The sequence below is a fragment of the Mirounga leonina genome, unplaced genomic scaffold (assembly GCF_011800145.1).
Source record: "Mirounga leonina isolate KUSES-001 unplaced genomic scaffold, KU_Mleo_1.0 Mir_201, whole genome shotgun sequence".
In the NCBI taxonomy this organism is placed as follows: domain Eukaryota; kingdom Metazoa; phylum Chordata; class Mammalia; order Carnivora; family Phocidae; genus Mirounga; species Mirounga leonina.
The window spans coordinates 23204421-23212259 of record NW_023270504.1 but is presented as its reverse complement, the minus strand read 5'-3'; the positions used below and the strand labels follow the sequence as shown (position 1 = coordinate 23212259).

The window sequence follows — 7839 nt, the reverse complement described above, 5'->3', positions numbered from 1 at the left end:
TAACCAACTGAGCCACCCAGTTGCCCCTGGTGCCTAAATCTTTTTATGTGTCTTGTCAAGGGGATGAGATCGTGTGCTTTTATATTTCTAAAGGTGGGGAACTCACTGCTGCCTAAGAGGATTCATTTCATCATTGTAAAGTCTCTGTCTATCAGAATGAATCCAACTTGTTTCTTCATACCACCAAGTTATGCAATGGATATCTGAGCAGTGGTGAAAGTAGAGCTATAATTGTAATGAGGAAAAGAAAGAAGAAAAAATAATGCCATGAAGAGAAAGTTCTAAAGGAGAGAGGAGAGATGCCTCAGGTATTTATACAAATTTTCACGGTGCTGTAATGAGAAATCATCCAAAATATTCTCAGTTTGGGGCACATGGGTGGTGGAGTTGGCTGAGAGTCCAACTCTTGATTTTAGCTCAGGTCATGATCTCAGGGTGGTGAGATATAGCCCCTCATTGGAGTCTGCTTGAGTTTCTCACCCTCTGCCCTTCCCTTTGCTCTCTCTCTCAAATAAATAAATCAATCTTTAAAAAAATCCACACAAAATATTCTCAGTGTTTGAGAGCATTTTAATGTGTAGAAAAAGAAACAAAATTTAACTCACATTCCACATACACATTCACTTCTTCATCCAGTTTAGTGGTTACCTTTGGAACCTTTACTTGCACGTCAAATTTGGGAAGCACAGTTGAGGAGATAAGAGAAATGTGGCAGGTTGGCAATTATCTTTGTGGTTGCCTAAATGATAAATGCCTAAGTGCTCTGAAATGGTGACTTTCCTTATAAAGAACTTCACAATCTTTTTTTTTTTTTTTAAGATTTTATTTATTTATTTGACAGAGAGAGAGACAGCGAGAGAGGGAACATAAGCAGGGGGAGTGGGAGAGGGAGAAGCAGGCTTCCCGCAGAGCAGGGAGCCTGATGTAGGGCTCGATCCCAGGACTCTGGGATCATGACCTGAGCTGAAGGCAGACACTTAACCGACTGAGCCACCCAGGTGCCCCAAGAACTTCACAATCTTAAGATAATACCAATAGAACTATAAAATTGAGTGGTCATAGATCATATTAGTCCTGGCAAAGGAAAGAAGCTTCCATTGAAATAAGAAAAAAAAAACAACAACAACAACAGCAAACTTCCAAATTGGGGAAAATAACTTGCTTTTGAAAAATCACAAAACTTTTATGAAGTTCTGTGTTCATAGGTGATGGTCCTGGTAGAATCAGATGAAGCCTAGCCTCACCCATGGGAATTGAAAGTATTCAAGTGGATTCATACTCTAGTAAGCAGAAGGTTATCATCTCCATTTTCCCTTCCCAAACTTCCAAACTCATACCACATTCTTCCACAGTGAAGGAGTGCTCTGTCTTCCTGATTGTTTTAGAATCACTACCTTGTGGGAGCCCCTAAAGGGCTCTGATGACAAGCTGAAGGACAATTGTTTTAGACCATTCTCTAACTTGATTTTCTGCCATTGCCTAATTTGTTTCATTCCAGGGTCCTAAATATATGAAACAGGTTGTAATTTATCAAATAAAGAATTAGAGGCAGTAATACATTTAGGAAGACTGCTGTATTAGTCATAGGTCATTTGGGAAATTTCTAGTATTCTTCCTTGGGAAGAGAAATAGAAACATAGTGGGGTATAGTGTCCTAGTTCTCTGGATCATGGGAGAATTTTAAAGACTTTTTAAATTTATTTATTTTTTGAGAGAGAGAAAAGGTGTGGGCAGAGGGAGAAAGAATCTTGAGCAGGCTGTATGCTCAGCGAGGAGCCCTATGCTGGGCTTGATCTCACAACCCTGAAACCATGACCTGAGCCGAAATCAACTCTTCAAGTGGGTGAAAATTTTTGTCCACAGAGACAACTTGAATGTAACCGGAAAAGAGAAATTTTTCTATGAGATCTTTTGGGTAACATGTGAAGGACATCTAATTTCTAAAGTTACCCACTGTGGAGTTTTATACTGTACTGTCCTGGTACTTTGATTTGTTTGTCTGTTTTGACAAAGACAAGACTTTCTGTGTTCTTTACCAGCAGTGTGATCTTTGTCCTGAATTCATGTGTTGGTCTTTTTATCTGGACAGAGAGGAATACTACATTCTCAAAAGATGAGGATCTTGGGAGCTGAGAACAAGAAAGAACATGAGAGCCTTCATAACCTCTCTCTGGAGGCCTTTATTTCTTACCTTCTCCTTCAAGAAGGTAGGTAGGAGACATTAATTATTACTGAAACTTAAGGTGGAGGAGAATAATTCAGAAAGAGGGTAACAAAACCCAAATTTCCATGTGACTCAACAGTAGCAATTAAAATATAGTCAGCTTCATGGAGTAAATATTATAATGTAAATTAAAAAGTAAATCCAACTCTGAAAACTATGGGAAAGGGAAAAATTAATATTGTGATGATGATAGGAGGTGTGTCTTGAGGGTGGGTTGCCCCAAGAAGAACCTGGAAATTTCTTTAGGGTATCAATTATACGTAGAAGGTGGGGACCCTTATTAGTTCCCGTATTATTTCAAAGCTTGTACCTTACTATTAGAAATACCCCAAAGTGTCTAACTTATTCTTTCCCTGGCTCGTAGGACTTTTGCGGGAATTAAATAGCAAATTTGCATGTCTATAAGTAATGCCTCTCCTCATTTTGGGGTGGGAAATATATACTTTGTTCCTTTGTTGGGGTAAACTTTCTTTTTAGGTTTCTTTCTCTCTCTTTTTTAAAGATTTTATTTATTTGAGAGAGAGAGAGAACTCAAGTGCACAAACAGGGGGAGGGGCAGAGGGAGAAGGAGAAGCAGACTCCCCACTGAGCAGGGAGCCCAATGCAATGCAGGGTGTGATGCAGGCTCAATGTGGGGCTCGATGCGGGGCTCGATGCGGGGCTCGATCCCAGGACCCTGGGATCATGACCTGAGCCGAAGGCAGATGATTAACCGACTGAGCCACCCAGGCGCCCCTAGGTTTCTCTCTGAAGTTACTAATGTCCTTTTAAATTAATTCCCTGTTATGGAAAACCAATCTCTGACCATTAGAATTACATTAAAAAGGAAGAAAACAAACAAAACGGGGATAGAAGCTAGTACGGTGAAGGAAACACAGTGGAATAAGTCCTTGTCAGCTACAAGGTCATTAAAGAGGCTCCTTTTCTGGGCGCCTGGGTGGCTCAGTCATTAAGCGTCTGCCTTCGGCTCAGGTCATGATCCCAGGGTCCTGGGATTGAGCCCCACATCGGGCTCCCTGCTCCGCGGGAACCTGCTTCTCCCTCTCCCACTCCCCCTGTGTGTGTTCCCTCTCTCCCTGTGTCTCTCTCTGTCAAATAAATAAATAAAATCTTTAAAAAAAAAAAAAAGGCTCCTTTTTCCCTTGACAGATTCTAAGGAATTTGAGACAACTTTTCTCAGGGATCTCAGTTGTGGAGTTAGGAGGGGACCAGCACCATATACAGCCTAGAAAGGACAGTGTTCAAGTCAGTAGAAGATATCATTAGGGTACCTGAGTGACTCAGTCGATTAAGCCTCCAACTCTTGTTTTCCGTTCAGGTGATGATCTTGGGATTGTGAGACTGAGCCATGTCGGGTTCTGTGCTGGGTGTGGAACCTGCTTAAGGTTCTCTCTCTCCTTCTCCCTCTGTACGCCCCCGCTAAAATAAATAAATAAATAAATAAATAAATAAATAAATAAATAAATAAATAAATAAATGTTAAAGAAAGATATCATCATCCATGATAATAGTTTTATCACAGTAATTATTAGCACCCTACTTCTACACCCAGAGAAGGCAGGTTGACAACAGATTATGGCTGAATGGCAAGAAAAGTATTTTCTCTTTTTGTTGATAATGATAGCACTTTAGCCTAGGCAGTCGCATCTCAGTCAAGGTTCTAAAGATGTGATAATGTTATGTGCTTGCTTCAGTTCCTGAATTTACTGTTTTAAGGGAAAAAAATGAGAGAATTAATTATTTATTACATAAAAGTATTGAATTTGGAGTATTCTCAATTGTCATATTTAATTTTTTTTTTTTTAAGATTTTTTTATTTATTTGACAGAGAGAGACACAGTGAGCGAGGGAACACAAGCAGGGGGAGTAGGAGAGGGAGAAGCAGGCTCCCCATGGAGCAGGGAGCCTGATGCGGGGCTTGATCCCAGGACCCTGGGATCATGACCTGAGTGGGAGGCAGATGCTTAACGACTGAGCTGCCCAGGGACCCCGCCATATTTAATTCTTGAAAAATAACCAGGTGCCCTCTTTTTTGTTTTCAGTTTCTCCACATCTCTAGATTCATACCAGTAAGTGTGGAATCCAGAACTGCATAATTGACCCAAGTCACAACTGTGAAATAGGCAAAGCTTGTCTTCAGTGATGGCTCACCTCTCCCTTCTTGGTATCTGAGGGGTTTTTGCCCCGAAGTCCACCCCATTACTGCTATTTCTTGAGTATTTTATTTATTTATTTATATTTATTTATTTATTTTTTTAAAGATTATATTTATTTATTTATTTGAGAGAGAGAGAATGAGAGAGAGAGAACACCTGAGAGGGGATAGGGTCAGAGGACGAAGCAGACTCCCCGCCGAGCAGGAAGCCCGATGCGGGACTCGATCCAGGAACTCCAGGATCATGACCTGAGCCGAAGGCAGTCGCTTAACCAACTGAGCCACGCAGGCGCCCTATTTCTTGAGTATTTTAAACATCATCAAATTATTTTCTTTTTCTGCTCCTATTAAAGCTAAATATCTTAGTTTTTAAAAAAATATTTTATTTATTTGTGAGAGAGAGAGAGCATGAGTGGTGGGGGGAGGGGCAGAAGGCGAGGGGGAAGCAGACTCCCTGCTGAGTAGGGAGCTTGATGCAGATTCGATCCCAGGACCCTGGGATCATGACCTAAGCTGAAGGCAGACTTAACCGACTGAGCCACCCAGGTGTCCCTAAATATCTTTGCTTTTGTGATTATAAAAAAGGAGAAAAGCAATGTGACAACACGACTCCTGATAAAGTGTTTATTTTTTAATCTCTATTAATACTTTCTATTGGTAGCACGCCTGATGATTTTCAAGGCATTTTGATCCTCACAATAGCCCTGCATAGCAGTTAGGGTCATTTTACAGACACTGATCTAGACTCAAAGAGGTGATTTGTTCACATCTTACCTGGGGCCTAAGTTTATGGCTCCAGTCTTAACGTTTCATCTAATCTAATCATGAGTGTCCACAATTTAAGTATTTGTGTTTTATTTTTTTATTTTTTATTTTTTTAAAGATTTTATTTATTTATTTGAGACAGAGAGAATGAGAGAGACAGAGAGCACACGAGAGGGGGGAGGGTCAGAGGGAGAAGCAGACTCCCTGCCGAGCAGGGAGCCCGACGCGGGACTCGATCCCGGGACTCCAGGATCATGACCTGAGCCGAAGGCAGTCGCTTAACCAACTGAGCCACCCAGGCGCCCTAAGTATTTGTGTTTTAGACCATCGCATTTAATTGGCTTCAACACAAAGGAATGGCTCTGTAACATTATTGGAACTTTATGTCTCAGTGACTGTTGGGGGAGGTCAGCAGAAGGACTTGACAACACCACCCCCGCCATTGACCCATGAGCTCAACTCTGGCGGTTGGGAGCTCTGTCCCTCTTGCCCTGTCCTTGGAATATACGTTCTGCTCGCCCCTCCCTGCTCCCAGAGGCTGATCCAAGGACATAGCCTTGAGATAGTGATGTGGTGCTGAGACTCTCTGGAAGACACAAAGTGAACCTGGGTAAGGTCCCTACATAAACTTGTAAGATTTGGCGGGCAGGTGCCGAGGTCTACTCTTCCTGCGGCTGCCCAAGACGAGCCTTGTGTGTAAGTTCCCTTGTTTATTAAACCTGCCACCTGCCAATTTGGAATGGTCTGCCTCTTTCTTAGGTCTCTCTCTGCCCTCTGAGTATGGGGGTCAGTTTCAGATTTCACCCAGGGAGATCCCAAGAGGGTTTTGAACCAACGATTGGTCAGCCAGCCAGCCAGGAGACTGGAGAAATGGGCCTTAGAGGGAGAGGCATCTGGCGGGGGCTGGGGTGGGGTGGGATCCCACATTGACCCTTGGCATCTATGTGGGGAGGGGTGGCCCCTACGTCAGATGCTCGTGGACCACTGTGTGAGTATGGGGCGCCCTGAATATGCTTGCGGCTTTGATGTGCTTGTTTGAGAACTGCCCACAGTGCACTGCGGCAAAGGGGATCCCTGGGAAAGTGAGGAGAAGGGACAGGAGGTGTCATGGGGATTGACCGGGAAATGGATAAAACGTCCCATGGCTTCCAGCTCCTAACACGAAGGAGAGCAAAAGCACAGCAACAACACCCCCAGCTAGCGGGGAGCCCCCAAGTTAGGAAATGCTCATGATGAGAGAATATATGCTCACTGAGCTTACTGAATAGCTGCCAACTTCCCACAAAAGGCCCGGGAAAGTCTCCAGGTGTGGTTCGTGCCACTGCAGGATACAGGAGCCATGGCGTTTCTCTGACTGGGCAGGAGGCAGAGAAAATGAGCAACATCGCACACACTCAGAACTGCATGGTCCCCGGCAACTGCATGGTCCTGGGGGCATCCAGGCACTCCCATATAGATTGGATTATTATTATTATTTTTTTAAGATTTTATTTATTTATTTGACAGAGAGAGACACAGCGAGAGAGGGAACACAAGCAGGGGGAGGTGGGAGAGGGAGAAGCAGGCTTCCTGCCGAGCAGGGAGCCCCACGAGGGACTCGATCCCAGGACTCTGGGATCATGACCTGAGCTGAAGGCAGACGCTTAACGACTGAGCCACCCAGGCGCCCCTAGATTGGATTATTCTAGCCTGCAGGGTCAGCCCAATGAGGGGGATCTCGCTGGGCATGTGAGACCCTGGATATCTAGAGAGGAGGTATAACAAATTCTTAGGGAGTTGGAGACGGGCCATCTATACCCCTGTTGTTGAAGAAAAGATGGGAGTCCTGGTCTGGCATCTCTCTCCCTCGGTCCATCTCCTCATGCCTGACAGTGCTGTTTCCCCGGCCAATGTATGTGGAATGTACAACCAGGTCAAGTTCTTAAAACTGTCAACATCCTTCTCCTCAAGGTCAGGTGGGCACATTCTGTTTTCCACTGGTACCATCATTTGTCCCCTCCACTGGCCTGGAGAACATTACAGCACAGAGAGACACTTTTCCTAAATTCACCCAGCAAGCCTTGAATGATAGCAACAAAGCCTGTCCTTACCAAGTACTGAAACTTCTCTAAAGAGAAAAGCTGTCCTCCAAAATAGGCTGGCCTTAGACACCATCATGTCTCACAAGGACACACTTGTGCCATTTTCCAAACAGAATATTGTGTGTTCACACCTGATGAGTCAGTCTGCTAATGTATCGTCTTTATTAAATCACATGAGGACACAAGTAAACACCCTGCGTGAGCTGATCCCCAGCCTAGAGGTTTTAAGAAATCAGCGGTTTGGATCACAGGGCTTTGGCTGGAAAAATTGTCACTGAGTTCGGGAATCACTGTCCCAGTCTGTGTCTTCTCTTCCGTGTACCTGCATTCTTGCTGTGGCATCTGCCTCCCGTACAGAAAGACAGCCAGAAAAGGAGCCACCTCCCTGCTAAGGAAACGCTTGCTGACTTCTCAGAGCACACTGGGGAAGAAATTGTAAGAGCCAGTGGAATGTTGGAGGACGTTATTAAGAGGACGTGACTGCAGGTTGACCTGTGACTTGACCTTGGCACTCAGAGGCTCCTTACCCATTCCCCTGTCTTTGGAATTCTGCTTGCCTTTCCTACTCCCGGAAGCTGCCCTGGGGACACCTGCACGGTATACGTGACTGAACC

General features: G+C 44.2%; 1 protein-coding gene across 1 annotated transcript in view; it reads right to left on the bottom strand.

Annotated features, from left to right (window-relative positions):
- Positions 1–6904: 6904 nt before the first annotated feature.
- The window catches only part of LOC118025690 (alpha-2-macroglobulin-like), a 49951-nt gene continuing 49016 nt past the window's right edge, over positions 6905–7839 (bottom strand). Inside the window, exon 37 of the mRNA XM_035028262.1 lies at positions 6905–7150. The gene's annotated coding sequence lies outside the window, so the exon portion shown is untranslated. The remainder of the gene's footprint in view (positions 7151–7839) is intronic.